The 20,007-nt window shown below is 39.1% G+C and overlaps 4 non-coding genes across 4 annotated transcripts; 3 read left to right on the forward strand and 1 right to left on the reverse strand.

The window, feature by feature from the left end:
• Positions 1–2,555: 2,555 nt before the first annotated feature.
• Positions 2,556–2,673, forward strand: Trnal-caa. The gene is made up of 2 exons: positions 2,556–2,593; positions 2,628–2,673. It is a non-coding gene; the product is annotated as a tRNA-Leu (tRNA).
• An 8,449-nt stretch (positions 2,674–11,122) lies between these two features.
• Trnal-caa lies at positions 11,123–11,240 on the forward strand. Its single transcript has 2 exons — positions 11,123–11,160; positions 11,195–11,240. It is a non-coding gene; the product is annotated as a tRNA-Leu (tRNA).
• Positions 11,241–13,753: 2,513 nt separating this feature from the next.
• On the forward strand, positions 13,754–13,921 carry Trnal-caa. Its single transcript has 2 exons — positions 13,754–13,791; positions 13,876–13,921. It is a non-coding gene; the product is annotated as a tRNA-Leu (tRNA).
• A 4,713-nt stretch (positions 13,922–18,634) lies between these two features.
• Positions 18,635–18,707, reverse strand: Trnak-uuu. The gene has a single exon. It is a non-coding gene; the product is annotated as a tRNA-Lys (tRNA).
• Between the last annotated feature and the right edge of the window lie 1,300 nt (positions 18,708–20,007).

Genomic DNA, 20,007 nt, shown 5'->3' on the forward strand with positions numbered 1-20,007 from the left:
ATTTCTGCAATTTTTAAATTTTTACAAACAGTTGATTAAATAATGTATCCCGTCCGATATATTGAACTTGTTGCTTGTGGTTTATGCGATTAAATCTTACGGAATGTATGGGAGCAGGGACACCTTTGCTTTGGATTGATGATTTTTCAAATTTTTGTAGTATAATCAAGGCAGTAATTTTTTGATAAAGGAGCAGCGGATTTAGGACTGAAGCATATAAAAAATAGGCAAAAATTGTCCATCACCATTTTTTAAAATCATATTCTGAATATATATGAAGCAATAAACTGGTCCATTTGATCAATTCCACCCATTCCTCGGTTATAAGATGAGAAAACCTGAAGTAGAGAAGTCTTGCTTTTTTCTCTCTTGGCCATCTTTTTGTGGCACCGACGGAAAAAATTTTTTATAGTTCTTTGTAACAGTGACGACAATTTTATCATTCCACCAGTCAGATAACGAAGAAAATTGTCGAGGGACTAGTAGATGGCAAGAAGGGAAAAGAAAGACCTCTAATGAAATACATAGAATAGGCAAAGAAGGATGTTAAAGAGAAGAAATAGGTAGTGGTGAAAAGAATAACTGATAGGAGAATTGAGTGGAGAGCTGCAAAGAACCTAGTGCTGTAATATGTACTGAATACATCAAGTCCTCCTTTCTCAGTACGTATTGAGCAATCTATATGCTGAGCGATAAGTAAAAACTCATCCAAAACTCTTAGGGGTGGCTATTAAGATCAAGCGAAAGGTACATTGGTTTCCGGAAACGCCGCAAGAGGTTCCTGAAAATGATGAGTTATAGCTGGAGATCTACGGAAAACGCATCACCCTTGAATCGGAATCCTTGGAAAGGGGCCACTGCCAAGATCCAAACGGAGATATTTCACGCCTCTCCCGCCTCCATAGTGACGGCTTCACCATCTATATTTAACCTATCCTGGCAGGTACTTAAACAATTTATTCTCCTTGTGATCTTTGCCCTTAGGTGGCGGACACAGATCGCGGGATTCATTTTAGCTGTTCACGTTATTTACCCTCCCTCGGTTCCATAGTAATCAGAGTTTGTTCGTTGACTCCTTAGGGTTGGGATCTTCTCTCAAATTTTTTTCACGAAAATTAATTAATTGATTATTAATAACTGCCAGTGACGTGCGGTATTATAGGTAGTGTTTTTCTAGAGCGTATTAAAAGGCTCTCATAGTCACTTTTAGATCAGAAAGTTGGTAAATAAGTCGTGCATTTAGAGAGAAAAAAAAATTCAAACATCGAAAATTTCACATGAAAATAAACATTATTAAGTATGACTATAGCATAATAAAATAGTTATTAATAAAATAATAGCAATATTTCTCTTGTAGGTATGTGAATAACAAAATTATCTGAAGTACAATAAAAAATTGTAATTCTTTAGCTAGCAATGCAATCTACGGACTTATAATACGTACTGAAAACGAATTCGATAACTTTTTTTAAATTTTTAATAAAAGAATCAGTGCATTTGGAGGTGGAGCGTGCTGAAAAGTATAGCATTTAGAAGAACTGCTGGTTGAAATAACCCGGCAAGAATTGAGAACAGCTAAAAAATTTGATAGATACAAGTGGCCAGACTACATAAATGACAACAACTGATTGAAAACTGTGCTCTGCTTGGACAATGTCATTTTTTTAATGATCGTCCCCTTTATTTGATCTCTATAAGGAGAATTATTCTCTTGAAGGCGTAGTCCAAAAATTAAAAGTGCACATGAGCTTTGAACTCATGGCAAATGAGCACCTGTAGTTTAAATGGCGATTTCCCATAAATCATAACGGACCCACGCTCACTCTGACCGATGCCATTAGGCGAGTCTGTAAATTGGTAATTAATGACTTCCACTGACGTGCGGGATTATAGGTAGTGGCTTTCTAGAGGGTACAATAAGGCTCTCATTTTCACTAGTTTGCTTCGAAGCGGTAGTTTATTTGTATGATGCTAAAAGCGTGATCGTATATTCTGAATGGAATCCGATGGGGAGGAGATCACTTTCTCTTTTATTACGAGAAGGATTTTGGCGCAGCTCCAAGAGAAGGCTCAATACAGACAAAAGAGATCCGAGGCAATGATCTGTCTTGGGATGTGCCACTTGGAATTCCGCGAATGTTTAGGATAGACTCCGGAAAAGGAACTACGTTTGTCTTTAATTCAGTTTGCACACATGTTCACCGTTAGAATATTTACAGGAAACGTCAACATGTCTAATCAGGATTTAGAAGTGGGTGCCGCTAAACCTGATACTTAGTCCACCCTGCGAGCGGTATCGACGCTGAGTCTGCTGAAACTAACATCGTAAATCTCCTACAATTACTATGATGGATAATGAATATTTATATCTCTATTTTTAACTTTTTTGTTACTCATTTCAAGGCATCAGTGCAAGAATCAAATGTGATTGTGACACCAAAGGTGGAGTAAAAAAATTGAGAAAAAGTGATGCTTTTTTTGCCCTCGGAGTGTTTTACAGAAATTTTACAGAAACCCGTAGGTTGGCTCAGGCTCTCTCACTCTTACTTATAACTGTCAGGATGGCCGAGCGGTCTAAGGCGCCAGACTCAAGGCTAACCCTTGCCCGATGAAATCGGGTTTGAGCATTCTGGTCCTCGTATGAGGGCGTGGGTTCGAATCCCACTCCTGACAAATATTTTGTAATCATTCATATCGAGAAATGGACACAAAAAAATTATCCTGACTTTTTAACGGCATTAAATTAACTACTTAAATATCACTTACGGTTTACTTTGCAAGTATTATGTAGCAGGCCCATAACCGTACTGATTTTGATAAATGCGCTACACTATTTTTGATAAATACACTGATATATTCACATTTCTCCAAAATCAAAAATTCCTACCGCCAGTACGGCTATTTATCCAGGAATAAAATGCTAATAGCACATATCCCCTAAGACCTGATTTACTCTATTGCACCAAATCTTCAATATTTTAATTTTTAATTTTAAGCTTCCGATGCTTATTTAATTTGCTGCAAACGAATTGAGGATATTTGGATATAGTGAATATTAGTTTGATACATTCACCGAGTGCCTGTCCGAAAAACTTGTGACTCTCGCAAAATGTATCTATTTTCAATGACTCCAATTGCGCAGCGCACTCCCCTGTTGGCCGCCATGATCCCACTCTTTATTTTTGAGAACAGCGACTTTCGTCGCCTTATAGCATCGTTAACAGTTAACTATCGTGATGCAGTAATATAACTCTCCACTCTAATGTCATAGCTACTTGCCTTTTCTTAATTTTCTCTTTGTTCTCTTAATTTTCCTTGCCTTTTATCGTATGCAGGGTGTTTCAATCGGAATCTGCAATACTTTCGGCTGATCGTACACTGGAAGCTTTTTCAAGTGACTTCGCGCTCACGCGTACACGAGATGCAAGAAGCGGCAACAAGAAGAGCAGCTACAAGGGTAGGGCTTGTTCATTTCAAGCAAACTTGCACTGCCAGTGGACCAACGATTATCGAACGATTTGATCCATTGGTTTTTCTTATTTATAAGAAAATCCTCCAAAATCGTTGGCACATTAATGGCTGATGCCAGGTTTCGCTAATAGTGGGCCCTGGTCGCTTCTATGGCGAGGTTATTCCCCGTCCCTGCCTTCCAAACTTATCCCTATCCCAGAGGCGTCATCGGGCACCTATCGCGGCGCCGGACAGTGAGCGGAAATCGGAAAAAGCCGGACAAAATTACAAAATGGCATTTTTTGAGTCATAAACTTGAAACTTCGCAGGTATACTCAAAAATGATTGAAATTATGGATATATACTTCATTTGACATAGGTTTTACCCGTTACTGAGATAACGTGAGCAAATTTCCATAAAAACGCCGGTCTTCAATTCTCTCTGAAAATCTTAGCCAAAGTCCAAAAAAATTCAAAGTATGCAGATGGTGAAGTTATAGGTGGATTCTTGCGGAATAAGAAACCATGTAATCTGTTGCCATGGTGTTTTTTCTTTAATTTTCCATAATATTAAAGAATATCATCGATAAATTCTTACCATACAAATGGCGGATACTGATTTTTGACAAAGTTTTACGTTTAGGTAGAGTTTCAAATAGGTTTTCGGCAAATTCACGCGAAGGAACTTATATGAGAGCATTTTTTGAAGATTTCTTGATCGCCCCCCTTGTAATACGGGGTATATCTTGAGCGTTGTTAATCGTATCCCCCAAGGTATTTAGAAGTTATCTTAATTCCCAGATAAAGGCCGGTTCATATAAAGGAATTAATTTTTTAAACACAGGGGACACTGAGCGCGGAATTCAGTTACCAATACTTCAATGTCGGCATTCATATTTTTTTAAATAGCGTAAGATCCTGGCTAAATTAAAGACAAAATTAGCGTCAAACTTTGGAACGCGAAGCGTCTTAGACATTTTTTCATGCAATTTTCACGCATATTTTGTTAGCTCTAACCGTGAATCAAGGGGACTACATAGAAGGGGCCCAATTATGTCACATACAACGATGATTTATGTTGTCACTTCGGTCGCATTTTAATGGGTTTTCAAAAATGTCCGCGGGGCGGTGATGAGTGCAATGCGATCCAATTTTTCATATTTTTTGCGGTAAAATGTTTGATATTGCAAGGATTAGCAATCAAAAGTTATGAATTTGATAGATCACATCATCATATATATGTATTTCGGTGAACATCCCGAAATATGCCTTATTTCCCCGTGAAATTCGAATCAATTTGTCCATCAGAGACGCGAGTGGTGACTTTGTAAACCCATTAAATGCGCGGTGGGTAGCAACAGGGGCGCAACTAGGAATAAAGGCTGGGAGGGGTTTTAGGCGCAACGAATACTGGGGTGTTTGGTGGTATGGTATATCTGTAAGGGTAATCGCGAGGTGCTGGGTGCCTCCCCAGAAAAAAATTTAGGATAAATATTGAGTTTTTATGGCTTTCTCAGGGATATTTTATGAATCCTTACACTATTCTATAAGAAATATTAATGCAATTAAGTAAAATGGATTTAACTTAAAAATTTATCTGAGCTCTGGGGGGGGGGTTTATTCCCCAAAACCCCCCCTCGCCGCGCCACTGGGTAACAACACAATTAGAGGCCGTCTTGACGATTATCTTTTGTAATATTCGTGCCGTGAATCGTGGAAGATGACATCTCGAAAAGTGATATCAATGTGTTATGAAATGGACAAGTTGACAGCGGAAAAGACATCGATGGTGTTAAGGAACAACTTGAAGAACTCAATTCAATATCTTAAGTGCGGCAATTTGCTTTTAGTGCGGTAAAAACAGGGGGATTGCATAGAGGAGGCCCAGTTCTATCCCATACAAGCATGGGCGTACCCAGCGAGGGGCAGGGGGCGGCAGCTGCTCCCCCTGGAAGCAAAAATCGCAAAACCCTTTAAGCAAAATCACTGAATTGAAACGAAAGTATTCAACAAATTTTCTTTAAACCCACGAAAAATGATATAGATTAGTATAAGATATGTAACTAAAATAAAACTATTTTTTCTAGGAAATAATCTCATAGATACCATGGCTTGCCCCCCGAGACCATTGCTTGCCCCCCCCCTAGTTATTATCATGGGTACCACCTTGCATACAAGGCTGCTTTTCGTTGTCACTTCGGTAGCATTTTAATCGGTTTTCAAAAATGTCCGCGGCGCGGTGATGAGTGCAATGCGATCCAATTTTTTTCCCTACATTTTGCTGTAAAATGTTTGTTATTGCGAGGAATAGCATTGAACTTTTATGAATTTGACATATCATATCATTATGCGTATGAGTTCCGGTTAAACCTCTATATACCTTATTTCCCCGTGAAACTCGGATCAATCTGTCCATCAGCGACGCGTGTGGCGAGTTTTTAAACCCATTTAATGCGCGGTGGCTGACAACACATTTAGAGGCCGAACTAAGGATCATCTTTTGTTATATTCGTGGGTTAAAGAATAAAAGATTTCGTCGAGCGCACAATAATTGTTATACTGTAAACGCCCAAAAGCTGTGCAGCTAATTTTTTAGTAAGTGCTTAGTTTAAATTTTTGCTATTTTTTTTTCTATGAAACAGGCTCAAGACTTCATCTGGCACCTTCATAGAGTTTCAAGTTTTATCTGTCCTTGACTTTGGTGTGAGAAATGTACCCCATTAGCCATTTTTAGAAAATATTACCTACTTGGTTAACTCTGACGGAAGAAATTTCGCTTCATGTCTGTCTTGCGTCCAAATTATGGCGAGTTCGTAGCTTATTTTGGTATGTTGGGGTATGTTTGGATTTAGTAGGTCGTATCCTTGCTCTGAATGCTTTCTCCTTTGAGAAGGGAAACAGACAGATTTATTTCAAAGGCATTTTAGAGCCATGCATTCGTTTTCGTTTTGATGGAAATGTTTGAAATTTTAGTAGCTGTAAAGATTCGTTTCATTGCCTTGTATATCTTTCTTGCCCTATCACCTATATTCCTTCCATTTATTTTTCCGCGTCTTTTATTTATTTTTCTCTCGTTTACGTCTAACGTTTGTGTGTTACGGGAACATATATTTTGCTTATACCATAGAGTAAGTATATTAGTATTAGCTATCCGTAATATTTAACTAAGGTCGCTAGCTTACCTTATAAATTTTATTTCATGCACATCTTCATAACCCCAAGGCTGAAAATTTAAAAAGGCAGTTTCAATAGAACAATATGATGAGATGGCAATATTCGCCACGAAGTGCTTTAGGCCAATATGATGGATATTTGAAATGGCAGTGTAGTACTATAGTTGATCGAAAAAAATGCTACGCAATAGTGAAGTTAGTAATTTTAGGACTATTAGTAGAAGTGGATACGGGTATGCATTCTGACATTGAGTTGCCTCTTGTCGGAGTTAATTAATATTTAAAAAATGATAAAATGTTTGAGCTAATAATATATTGCCACTCCAGGGCAAAATTTCATGGGAGATACCTACTGATATAATAAATTAACTTCCTTCCACAAGATTTTAAACATTTTGATAAAACAGCAAAGTTATCTCCTTGAGAGCCGGCACTGTATATAATGGTGATGTCTATAGCCTGATGACGCATCTTTTGCACCCTTTAGTGATTTAATCCGCATAATTTTATTTTGGATCAGCAAAACACATGCATTACCTACTTCATGCTGTTTTCTTGCCCTTCGTCCTGTGACACACTTCAGCATTTTTCAATCTATACTTAGTTTTTCACCCGGTAGTGGTAGAGAATTTTCAGAGACTGGCCGAACCCTGCTTGAATATTGTGTGGAGGACATTTGAAGCGCAGCACTCCGTCCGTCGGATGGGACGTTAAGCCGTGGTCCCTTTGCCGACCTTCATAAGAGCAGGCTAATATCGACGCCGGGTTTCTCTCCACCCTTCCTTTTATACCCTTCGCTCATGACGCAAATGACCTCAGCTATCGGTCGCCTCCTCCGATTGCAATACAGCACAATTAGATTTTTTTCTTTTTCCGTTCATAGCTCCTAGAGTTTTAAAATATTTATCATCATCTAATCCTATCGTGAGAAACTCTTCCGGCTCTGTGTTGATAGTTTTTTTTACGGAGTGCACGCCCCATTTTGTATGAGTACCTTTTGAGCTATTACCCTGATAATATCCTAACTTAATGTTTCTTACTTAATTGGTGTCAAGGTCGTAGGCCAGGGGAAGTGGGATTGAAATGCTGAGGAAATATGGTCTTAAATGTTCCCTCACCATACGAACGCCCTGAAATAAACCCTTCCCCGCTAAATAACCCCCAACGAATGATTTTTTCCACGACGTTCCTTCATTTTCGTCTTGACTCATAGATTAAGACTTCCAACTTACGATCCAGACATGACTGGTACGAGATCTGAAGTATCATTATTTCATTTTCCAGAATTTCTCTCCCATCGATTCGTGATCGCAATGAATTTCCACCACCTATCCTTTAGGCTTGATCTGGGAAAGCTAAGTCATGTAAATGACCTAAAACTGGACACTAAATGATAATGGACTATTCCTTTGTATACCCTCAGACTGCACAATAATGGTGCCTATGAAGGGAAATGAAAGAGAGGAATATAGGGAGGGTAAAGGCTATAAATAATTCGTGGGTCAAATTGAAAGTTGTTCACGGCTAATTTGGTTTCCTAAGGGTCAAGCACGTTTTATCGGACCGGAGAAGTCCTGCAGCTGAAGGTGCAAGATTTCGTAAAAATTGATTGTTTGAGGCGTAACTTGGTGAAAGCGATTCATAATTAAATTAAAAAAGAAGAACTTTGTGCTTTCACATTAATATTTATTCACGACCATGGTTTCAACGTTAGACGTCATCATCAGGTGAACTCTACAGAGGTCCATCACATCCTTTTAAACCAGGCTAGGAGGGGTAGGGAGGAAGGTAATTAGGTTGAACGGATTGGTCAACAGAGAAGAGGGAGGGGGGAAAAAACTTGGTCATATGGTATGAAAGAAGTTAGGGGGAGGTGGTTCCCTTAGGGAGGGCATGGAAGGTTTTAATTTAAGTGCAAGATTTCTTCCTGATGATTGCGCTGTTCCGTAAAGGCAAGGGGCCTCGCCTCGCCCCGCCGGAATATCTTGTACTTTGACTACAGTAGACCCAGCCGTTTAGGCTGTCTCCAGTGTGTTTTCAAATGTTTTATTTCAGTTATAATTTTTATCTATAGTCACAGTATGACAGGAAGTTAATATGCTAAGGGAAAGAGATATGGCTTGGAAGGAATGCGGAATTAGGGGTTCTGTGCCTTGATATCGGACTCGGGTTTTAATTACAGAGATTTATAAGTTTGATGTTTTCAGAGATTTGTTTTTTCGGGCGAGTGATTTTCTAAAAATTATTTTCGGAAGTTTGCTATTAATTCTTGTAGTATTGGGGTGATGCGCAGGTCTTTGCGGATATCCTCATTTCTGATGAACCAAGGCGCGACTGCAACTTTTCGGATGAGAATATTTTCCGTTTTCTGGATTTTCATTTGATGGGTTTTGGAAGCCATCGGCCAAAATGGCGATGCGTAGCTAATCAGTGGTTTTAACATGATTTAATATAAAATGATTTTGTTTTTTTGGGATAGTTTTGATCTTTTTTGGAGCAGTGAGCCAAGAACAGTGGCTGCGGCTTCAGCTTTCGCTGTGGAGTTGGTGATTTGATGGTTCCAAATGAGTTTTTTTTATCGAGAACAGCGCCAAGGTATTCAGTTGTTTCTTGTCTTTTTAGTTTAGTGTTCCCGTGGAATATTGGAGTGCCGTCACTTGATTTTAGTCCGCGGCTGAAGGTCATGTGCACGCATTTTTTAAAGGCAAGGGGACCAGTAGCGGATACAGAAAATGCTGAAGGGGGTGGGGCAAAATATTTATTGAGAACTTTTATCGGAATGAAAAATAAATCGCATGCAAAGTTTGAGAAAGTTTCATTTAAGCTGATTATTCACATATACAAGATAATGCTATCTTATGATAAAAAAAGTTATAATTGTGGTTCTGCTATGTTAGATAGTGCAGGTGGCCCCGCAAGGGGGCGTGCGCCCCCTGCGCCTCCCACATGTATCCGCCACTGTAGGGGAGTGCGTAGAGGAGGCATCGCTCCTCCCGTTGAAGCTTGATTAAGCTTTCCATTTTGGGCGCATTTTATATATCCCCCCAGTAAATAATTCCTTTCGATTTTGAAGATATTTAGGTGTTTCTCTCCTTCGGTCGTCTTAAGTTAACACATTAAATCTGTTGGCGATGCATTCGTTGAACGGTTTTCTGAGAATGACCCGTGGCCACATGGCTGCAATGAGCGGTGATGGTGTCGAAATCTAATGTGATCTATTTTATTTCGGCATAAGAAAGGATTGAATCTTCAGGGAAAACATACTTTTGTTGAAGTAAAATTGAAATCATCTTTTCAATGTAGGTACTTCTATTGTTACTTCTCTTATACTTGCACCTTATTTACGGACATTTGACGTCCATTTTGACATTCCGATTTGCGCCCATCTTTTAGCAAGTGAGATCATTTCTACCACCTTCAAAAATTAACTAATAGATAGCATAGGTCGAAAAAATCTAAATCAGCACATTTGTGACAATTTAAAAACAAAATTGTGCGTAGTTATTCATCCAGAGCCTCATTTTCTCAGCAAGGTAGTGTTGGCCACACGGTGACGGTGGGGGGAAATGGGTTAATTGATTTTCAAAAATGACCTCAGCGTGACGACGAGTAGAGAGCGTTCAATTTATTTTCAACATTTACCATGCATTATTTACAGTCACGAGAAGTAGCATTGAAAAATAATAAATTTGATAGAATATATTATATTGAATATAAATTTTGGCTTACACCCTTAATTATAGCTTATTTCTCAGTAAAACTCGTATCGCCTTGACCGTCATCGACGACAGTGGTGAGTTTTGTTAAAGGTCGTTTTAAACGGGGCACGTAATTGCGCAGAGTAGAGCTGTATTCATTTATCAGTATGGTGAGAAATCGGGCGAATGCCGAACGAAATTAGAACAAGGGCTGTTTTGCCATCTCACGTCCATGCATTCTCGCATGCGTTTTAGCAATTCACCGTTTTATACGATGAAAATTTCACTGCGCGTTCTTACACACGTCAGGAGCCCCGTGTAAAACGGCCTTGACCCATTTAAACGGTGGGTGACAGCAATTTTAGAGGCCGGCTGAAGAATCCTCAGTTATAATATTTGTAGAGCTCCCCCTGTCTAAGCCCTACGGGCAGGTACTTAATATTACAGCGTGGTCCTATGGTCTCCTTTAATACAGGCCGAAACATGGAAATTTGGCAACTCTTCCAATGAGTTTGGGTCCGGTGGATTCTATCGTTTTGTTTGAAAGCATTGAGTCCAGCGTGAAGCGCATTCGTGTGACGAAAGAAGCATAAAATATCCTAATAAAAGACAGAACTGGACCAATTTTGTGGATATTCCATTGTATAAAGGTACGTACAATGGTTTTAAGATAATTTTTGTGAGTCGAAGGAGGCTACGGTGGTATTCGTCTCTGTTTCAGCTTGTGCTAACCCATTATTATTGTGCTTAATTCCTTGAACCTCACGGTTGGTTCAGGCTCTCTCACACACTTACGTAACTGTCAGGATGGCCGAGCGGTCTAAGGCGCCAGACTCAAGGTTCCTCCTTGCCCGACAAATTCGGGTTTGAGCGTTCTGGTCCTCGTATGAGGGCGTGGGTTCGAATCCCACTTCTGACAAATTTTTTTGACAATCCACGTCGAGAAAAAGACTGCGAAACATTGTTGCGGCGACTAATTTTTTTATACAGTGTGTCTATCTCGTTTGTTTGTTGAGGTTGGAGGAATGTTTGAGGTTTGGCGGGTAATTTCCTATATTAACCGGAAATGAGTGGCTGATTACAATTGATCATCAGTACTCGCCTAAACGTAATTGGCTATTCGAAAATAGATTTTTAATTGAAATCTTTGCGGTCTTTTGACCCATATGTGCTGCTGGAGGTTAAACGGGTGTTGGGATTCCACTTATATACAGCTCATGACACCTACAGTATTCCTGTACTTCGATCGCTTTAGATTGAAACTGTTTTAGTTCTCAGCGGGCAAACCCATTTCGAAACTGACTCGTAACTAGCGGAATGTTACCTTTAAAAATCCCATTCCTTCAACAATGAGTAAAAATTTTTGAATGGTCAATTCAAAACTTCCTTTTCGCCAAAATCACAATAGGGTGGTTTCCTTCATCAAAGAAAACGAAAGGCATTGATTGCGATTCGTTACCCACCATTAGTGTATTCATAATATACAAATTATTTTGTTTTAGAAATACCGGGTTAGACGAATGGCAATGGTCCATTTTTATCCTCATTTGAAAAGGGCCAGATTGGCGCCCATGCGATGCCACTCCACGTGACGTCACAGGGACCTAGTTTCTATACGAGAAGATAGGAGTTATACGTCGTCTGAGGTTACCATTGCATGCATGAGGCGCAGAGCTCAGGGAAACATGTCTTAACAATCACTTATTAAAACTGGCTAAGGTCGGAAAGTTTTCTTCCTTTGATAAGTTATTAATAATCCTTATTTAAGCCAAGCACTACCAGCCAGCAGGGTTCTAGGCTAGCCGCTAGCAGCCTGCGTCGTATCAGCGCTAAGCCTCGCCTCAAGGTCACCTCGCAGTGCGGGAGGGGGAACCAGAAATACGTCACGCGGAGAGACTTCCCGACATTCATACTTAAGCGTCGCGTTTTCGCGCGCTTGAAAATTTTCACATTTAATTTAATCGCGAAAAATAGATATTGTCATTTAAAAATCTAAAAGCGTGAAATACGTACTCCAGGAGTAATAATCTTTCTATTTAGGCAATAAAAAAATAATAGGAAACCACCCTATTCTCTTAATGCTTTAATTATAATTCCACGGCTAGGATGAAATTCTCTCTGATATCCGTTCAAAATTTTGACGTAATACGTCTACTATTTTAGGCAAAATTGTGTGAAAATTTATTATCTCATTGAGTTGAAGCATCTTGAGAAACATGTTTTACGGTTTGGATTGGTTTATAATAAAATGATAGGAATATATTCCAAACTTCAGTGGCTTAAATATTATTTCCTCGTATGTAAAAAACGACTCAAAACTTGAAAATTTGAAGTAGACTACTTTTATCTGTCTCTAGTGTTCCATTTTTACATAAAAAAATCGATGGGTTGTGTCAACATTCACTTCATTTGGATAGACTGTCACGGTAACGCTAAAGGCCGTTTTACACGGTACACGGAATTGCGCAGTCTGACGCACGTGTGAAGGCGCAATCAAAATTGCGTCGTGTAAAGCGGTGAATTGCTAGAACACATGCGAGAATGCGTGGATGCGAGACGGCAAAATAGCCCCTGTTCTAATTTCGTTCATGCATTCGCGCAATTCCACACCATTTTAGAAATTAATGCAGCTCTAACCTGCGCAATTCCGTGTACCGTGTAAAACGGCCTTAACAGCCTTAATTATAACTTATTTTCCGCGAACCTCTGATCGCCCAGTCCCTCGGCGACGTCAGTTGCGAATTTTGTTAAGCCATTTAAATGCGCGGTGGGTGACAAAAATTTACAAGAACCCGACTGTATAATCATGTATTGTAATATATTCGCGTGCAAAAGGTAGAATTCTCCCTAAATCCCACGGGTAGGTCCTCACTAAGGGGGCTGCATAGAGGAGGCCCAATTCCATCCCTTAGAAGGCAGATTTCTGTTGCCATTTCGGTCGCATGTTAATCGGTTTTCAAAAATGTCCATGGCGTGGTGACGAGTACAATGTGATCCACTTTATTCCAATATTTATAATATATTATATATTCTAATACCCCTATTTAAAGGCCCTATGGAGCTGTTTTCGGTGGCAATTAAAAAAAATGCAATATAATGGTTGTACTCGTGAGGAATAGCATTGAATAGTAATGAATTTGATCGATCACATCATCATATATAAAAATTTCGGTTAACACACCTATTATTTCTTATTTCCTCGTGAAACTCAGATCAATTTGTCCTTCAGCGACGCGATTGGCTGCTTGTGTAAACTCCTTTAAATGCGCTGTGGTTGACAACACATTTAGAGGGCGACTTGAGGATCCTCTGTTGTAATATTCGTGGTCCTCACAAGCACAGTGCTGACCTCGTCTGTTCAGCTTTTGCGTACCCGTTATGATTCCTTTAACCCGTAGGTTGGTTGAGGCTCTCTCACTCCCACTCACAACTGTCAGGATGGCCGAGCGGTCTAAGGCGCCAGACTCAAGGTTTCCCTTGCCCGATGGAATCGGCATTCTGCATTGAGCATTGAGCATTCTGGCATCTTCTCATTCTTCAATCGGCATTGAGCATTCTGGTCCTCGTATGAGGGCGTGGGTTCGAATCCCACTTCTGACAAATATTTTTAAACCATTCATTCCGAGAAATAGACACACACACATGTTAAATTATCATGAAGACCAATTTTTACTTAACTAGTGTTTGTCTATTGACTATCTCGTTCATTTGTTGAGGTCATAGGAATTTTTGAGTTCATGCATGTCATTTCCCATATTAACCGGAAGTGAGTTCCTATTAACCAGTGGGGTAGCAAGGAATTTTGCCCTGGGGGGGGGGGGGTTGGGATGCTCCAAAACCAATGAGGAAAATTTTTTAAAACAAGGTAATAAATAAGCTTTAAACTAATTATAACAATTGTAATAGTAGTATAAACTTCATTTTTCAAAGAAATGTTTTTGTAAATTCATAGCGTTTCAATATTTTGTTTTCTTTTATGAGGCAAAGGAATTGTGTTTTTGTGTAATCAGGGGGTGGGGAATTGTTTTCGGACCTCCCCCTCGCTACGCCACTGCTAGTAACACATTAATCAGTACTCACCTGAACGTTATTGCCTATTCCAAAACATATTTTTAAATAAAATCGTAGTAGTTACTTGCCTCATTCTTGTCACTACAGGTTAAGCAGATATCAAGATTCTACTTATAAACAGCTTATGGTGCTTAAAATAGGTTGCGAGTAATGGGAAAGCTTTTTCATAAAAACCAGTGCAGTGATACACCTGCTTACAAAGTAAACCGGAAGTTATATTTAATTATCGAATACCCTTGAAAATGTAAGTTACGAATTTTTCAAAATTACCTCGAATTTGAAGACCATTAATGTGTTTGAGATGCTAAAAACATTTCCTGTCCGAGCCGTTAGTAATTTAAGTAAACCGGGACTTGCCACGGTGATAACTTTTACAGCAGTCACCCACAACGCAAAAAAATGTGCGAAAAATCCACAGGGAAAAAAATCATTCGGCGAATCAAAAGGCGAATGATTTTTTCCCTGTGGATTTTTCGCACACCGTTAGTGATATTTTGATAACACACAACTCTCTCAGGAAAGTTGGGATTCGCGCGATTTTTTCTTTTAAATGCGTTCAGTCACTTGACTAAAAGAAACTTTTACCACAACACATCTTTAACAGAAATTTGGGATCATTATTAGATTGGGATTTACAATCTTACGCGGGAGTCCTTGCAAGTATCATGTAACTTTTTTGTTAATGTAGAACTGCGATTCTGGACTAAAATATTAGCAATCTTAAATATTATTCTTGGATAATCATAAATAAAAACAATAAGTTTTTTTAATCAATACAACGCAATGAAGCACATGCATGATTATCATATTTACATTGAAAATACATATTTTGAACAATTTCAGGTGAGATTAGAGGGAGGGGATCGAGCCAAATCTTAGGATATGTCACGAAGGGGGACTTGGGGAGCCCAAAAATCGCCCAAATCACATCACGTAATTAATGGACGCCGCCTATACTCTGTAACGAATCACTCGTCAATCAGTTTATCCCACGTCTAACTGTTAGGATGGTCGAGCAGCCTAAGGAGCAGAATTCGATTTTGTTAACTTTAATCTTTTGTCTTGATTAGGTTTGTTTAATAAATATTGGAGAGCGTAAATGATTCGCTATTCATTTTAAAGCATCCAGTATTTTATATTTAAGTGAAAATTTTGACATAGTTCCACTCTTTGTACCCTCAAAGATTCCAGATGATAACCTAAGTTGCTGTAACAAGTTATACGTCAAACAAGACGAAATACGATCTCGCCATAAATTCCCTGCCACTAATACGTGTCAATTTTAGCATCAGTCTATGATCATATTTTAACATTTTTGTACTTAAAGGGCAAAGTTTTATATAGGTCTACTCCCCGCTAAGTTTCAAGACGATAGCATAAATTTTAAGGGGGTAGTAGGTGTCAAAAAAGAACACAAAATACGACCGCTCTAGAGGGAGTCATCCTAACTGCACTCGGCTCCCAGGCCGTAAGTGGCCGTCACTTGGGCCATTAGTCTCTTCCTTGGCTGAGATGAGCAATGGGATATCCCCATTCTTTGCGAGTGGCGCCTATAGAGTTGACGATGAGTGAGGTGTTGACTTCATCTCCGAGAGCGCAGTTCCGACTTAGCGCCAGCGAGGGTGTGGCAACGAAGTTAGTTTATCCCCTGCTTTCTTGGTGCTAATTTGGGGATTTTGGCCCTTGCCTTCGGAACCTGAGCAGCTTTATTTTGTCCGTGTGCGTATTTTTTCAACTTTTCCAGGATGCTTTTGCCTAGCAGGCTGGAATTTTTTTCTCTGTTCCTATTCTGAGCCAAACCTTATACGACTTTGCTTTGAGGTGAGCTCCTCAAGGCAAGGTAGTAAAATGTTTTCCGTGCTCCTCATATTTTGGGTTGACTTTGAATGATTATATACTCTTGTAGTATACCTCAACTATTCGAATAAATTGTTCTACATCTACATAATAACCTGCGAGCCACCTCTAGGGTGTTTGGCATGGGGTAATCAATCACAAGCATTGAAGAGAATCCTCACATGTACAAATGACACATAAGCTGATATATCCCACTTATGAAGCAGTGGCGCCGACTCCATGGGGCCTGAGGGGGCCCGAGCCCCCTCAAAGATTCGTTTGGGGTGGCGGAGCCCCCTCAATGTTTCAAGAAAATAATAAAGTTATATTATGCTTTGTGAAATTACAAAAATATATGGGTAATTTTTATTTCCCATGTTTGGCAATAGTTACCTTTTAAAATAAATTCAACAATGTGTTAAAACAAATAATTATAAGGTTAAGTAGGTTAACTGAATCAGGTGGTGTGAATCATGATAGTGTTTCGGTGCTGCGACACACTTTGAATTTAACCTCTTCCCGGGGCAAGACCTCGGATATGGGCCCCCCCAATATTTTTTATAAGTCGGCGCCCCTGTTATGAAGGCAATGCACCTATGAAGCTAGAGCATGCTAAATATGCTGATAGAAATACTATGATTATTCAGAATGACGTTTTAAAGAATAAATAATTTAGTAAGCTAAATTACCAGTCAACTAACCTGTATCTGACAATAAGTCCTGACAGTGCAGTTATCGTCTCTTGTAGATCGCGGAAAAAACGACATTCTTAATATATATGGTCTACAGTCTCTATCTCTTGTTTTTTTTTGTGATATGAACTAGCAAGATATGCTAAACTTCGTCCGAAAATAAACTGCTCTTGAATTTTATAGTAAGTTTTGTCTAGTTTTCAATCTAGTGTCTGACGTGATTCCCGTGAGCTGTTATAAAAGGTCAGTATCACGAGCAAGACTATCTTAACTGCTTTTCATGTTTATTTATTCTTTTTCTAATTCTTGTGGCATGCAGAAGTTTATTCGAGGATATTCTGACGTATGACCCATTATCGGTCCTAGTTATTATTATTCTCGCATCTTAAACTATTTCCATTAGCGTCGCACTCATTGCATACCTACATCCCATTGCCACAGATTACGCCAACTAATTTACCAATCGGACAAAAATATGCGTTCGTACCTCATGTTATAAATTTCAAACACAGCTAGAATTTCGTTTAGATAGATAGTAAATAGTTGTAGACATAACTCACTGTTATTACATCTTATTTTAGTTAGATCTTAATCAAGAACCATACCATCCTCAAATTTCCCCCCTTTATATGCTAAATTGTGCCTTATTTGTTAAACAAAACCCCCAAATATTCTCTTCTCGCCATGATGTGCACCTTTACCACGCACATAATAGTACTGACATCCACCTATCCCAAGTCTCTTCTTCCCTTTCTCTACATAGTCCTCATCATGCAGCCTCAATAATCTTTAACAAATTACCATCTGATATTAAAGCACTAATTTCTCTGCCAGTGTTAAAAACCGAGTAAAGAATTTACTTCTTGAAAAAGAGTATTATTGCGTTTCTGAATTCATGCTATCAAGGTGTGACTGCTGTTATACTTGAACTTATTGTATTTGTAGGTATCCACGGTAGCTACACGAAAAAGCAGAAAGCGTGAGAACAGTACTGTTGGTACTACTAACTAAAACTTGTGTTAAAATTTTATTGCGTGTACAATGCAAAAAATCACTTACATATAAACGACCAGATTCAAACTTTAGGCGATGATTTTAGCTATTATTATGGAGCGAATTTATCACAATGGAGGCGAAACACTAAGGAAAACCACGAAATCCTAACCTATGATGAATTTTCCAGATACACAGCAATAACACACCACGAACATTATGTACCCCGCCTCGTAGTAATACTGGCTCGAAATATTGTTAAAGAATCATGCATGAAAAAATCTATGAGTAATACAAAGGAAAATTACAGGCAAAGCTTACTGGCACTACAGAAACCCTAGCGCGCTAGGCTCATATTGCTTAAACAATTGAGAATAAATATCTTTAGGAGCGACACGGAGAACATCATCTTAGAGCCCCACTATATTTCCAAGTCCGACTGAGGCGATAAATTAAGATGGATATTTTGCCGAACGGATAGATATGGGAACTTGTTTTTCCCTCGAACCATAAAGGACTTTAACAAATGCTAGTCGTAATTTCGTTTGAGCGTTTGCTTTGCATATTTAAAGGTCTTGTATCTTAACACTCCCTGCCAACCGCCTCTTGAGCGGCTTTCGGGGTAGTATGTAGGTGTAGATGTACAGTGGGCGAGTTATCTATAAGAAGAAACCAGAAAAATTGTTTCCCACTAATTTATACCAATGACGCAAAAAATAATCGCCCGAATAGGGACTCGAACCCTAGACCCTCAGATTAAAAGTCTGATGCTCTACCGACTGAGCTACCCGGGCCCTTGTAAAAATATGTTGTTCTAACGATTCAAATAACCTTTCCGTCTCGCTGCCTTTAATTATGATGCAGTTGGATTCCTCTCTTCTGACATGACAAGTGTAATTCCTGCTTCCAAATCGGTTACGCTGAGTTATATCTCCCATTAACAAAAATCTTAAAATAATAGCTGTGAATTAGTTTCTGTCGTGATTAGCCAGTCTTTTGCTAAGGTTAAGTGAAAGAAAAAATTCTATGGAGCGTTACGAAGTGAAATTATATAAAGTGTGTAGGCCTGGGGCGGAATTCTGTACACGGATACCGACGACCGTCGGTGTCGGTAGCTACCGACGATCGTCGGTAGCACCGATAGAAATGTGATTCACAAAACGCCGCTACCGACAGATTGTCGGTGCAACCGACAAATTCGTGACGTAATGCTTTTGTCGGTACGAAAGTGGCACTCGCACGCGAGGCTAGGCGCCTCGACCAATCATATTTCTCCTTTGTTTGCATTAAACAAATGAGGCTCCGAAAACGCCATCTGTTATTCGTCAGCCCGCGAAGAAGTTAAAAAGAGTTGATCACTGCTTTGTGAAATATTTACGATGTTTAATCTCTCTGCGAACACAATTTCTTACTCCCGTTGGTGCGATTTGGCTTGTATTCCGTGATTTTGCTGTATTTACCATCGGATTTTTTCTAGCCCAAGTAAAAAAGCCTTTATATTCAAGGATTCAACGGTCGTTGATAGAAGAACACCGGCAACATTTGGTGCTCAATGTATTGGAATTTTCAAGTATAATTGTCTTGAAGAGGACTTTGTCTGCTACATAATTGTTCACCTACGCTTATTATAATTGTATTCTTGGGATTAGCAGTGACGAAATTATTTTCATTAGTATTGTAACAATGTACCTTCATCTTGAGCCACGGCTTGTTTACATCGCTCGCCTCATTGTTCGCCGTAAGTCCGATACTTCCACAAGGGTAATTATTTTATTAGAAAACATTTTTGTCGCTTGAATTCACATTTTGGGCTGTTTAAAATACATTCGTTGAGAAAAACACCGAGATTCCGCGGATGTCACGGAAGGTATCATCAGTATCATCGCGTCAAGTGTTGTGATTGTGAACTTGAGTGACATACTTTACGCTATCTATTTGGAAGTGTTGTCGTTTGCATTTTGATACCATTTGTGTGTTATTTCAAACTTTGCGTTGATATGACTTTGACTAAATATGCTTGATCAGTGTTAATTTGTGATATACCGTTGAAGGTATGAAGGTTTTCTCGTGTTGAAATGAAATTTTTGTAGTTTT

This window comes from Ischnura elegans, chromosome 8 (assembly GCF_921293095.1).
Source record: "Ischnura elegans chromosome 8, ioIscEleg1.1, whole genome shotgun sequence".
NCBI lineage: Eukaryota > Metazoa > Arthropoda > Insecta > Odonata > Coenagrionidae > Ischnura > Ischnura elegans.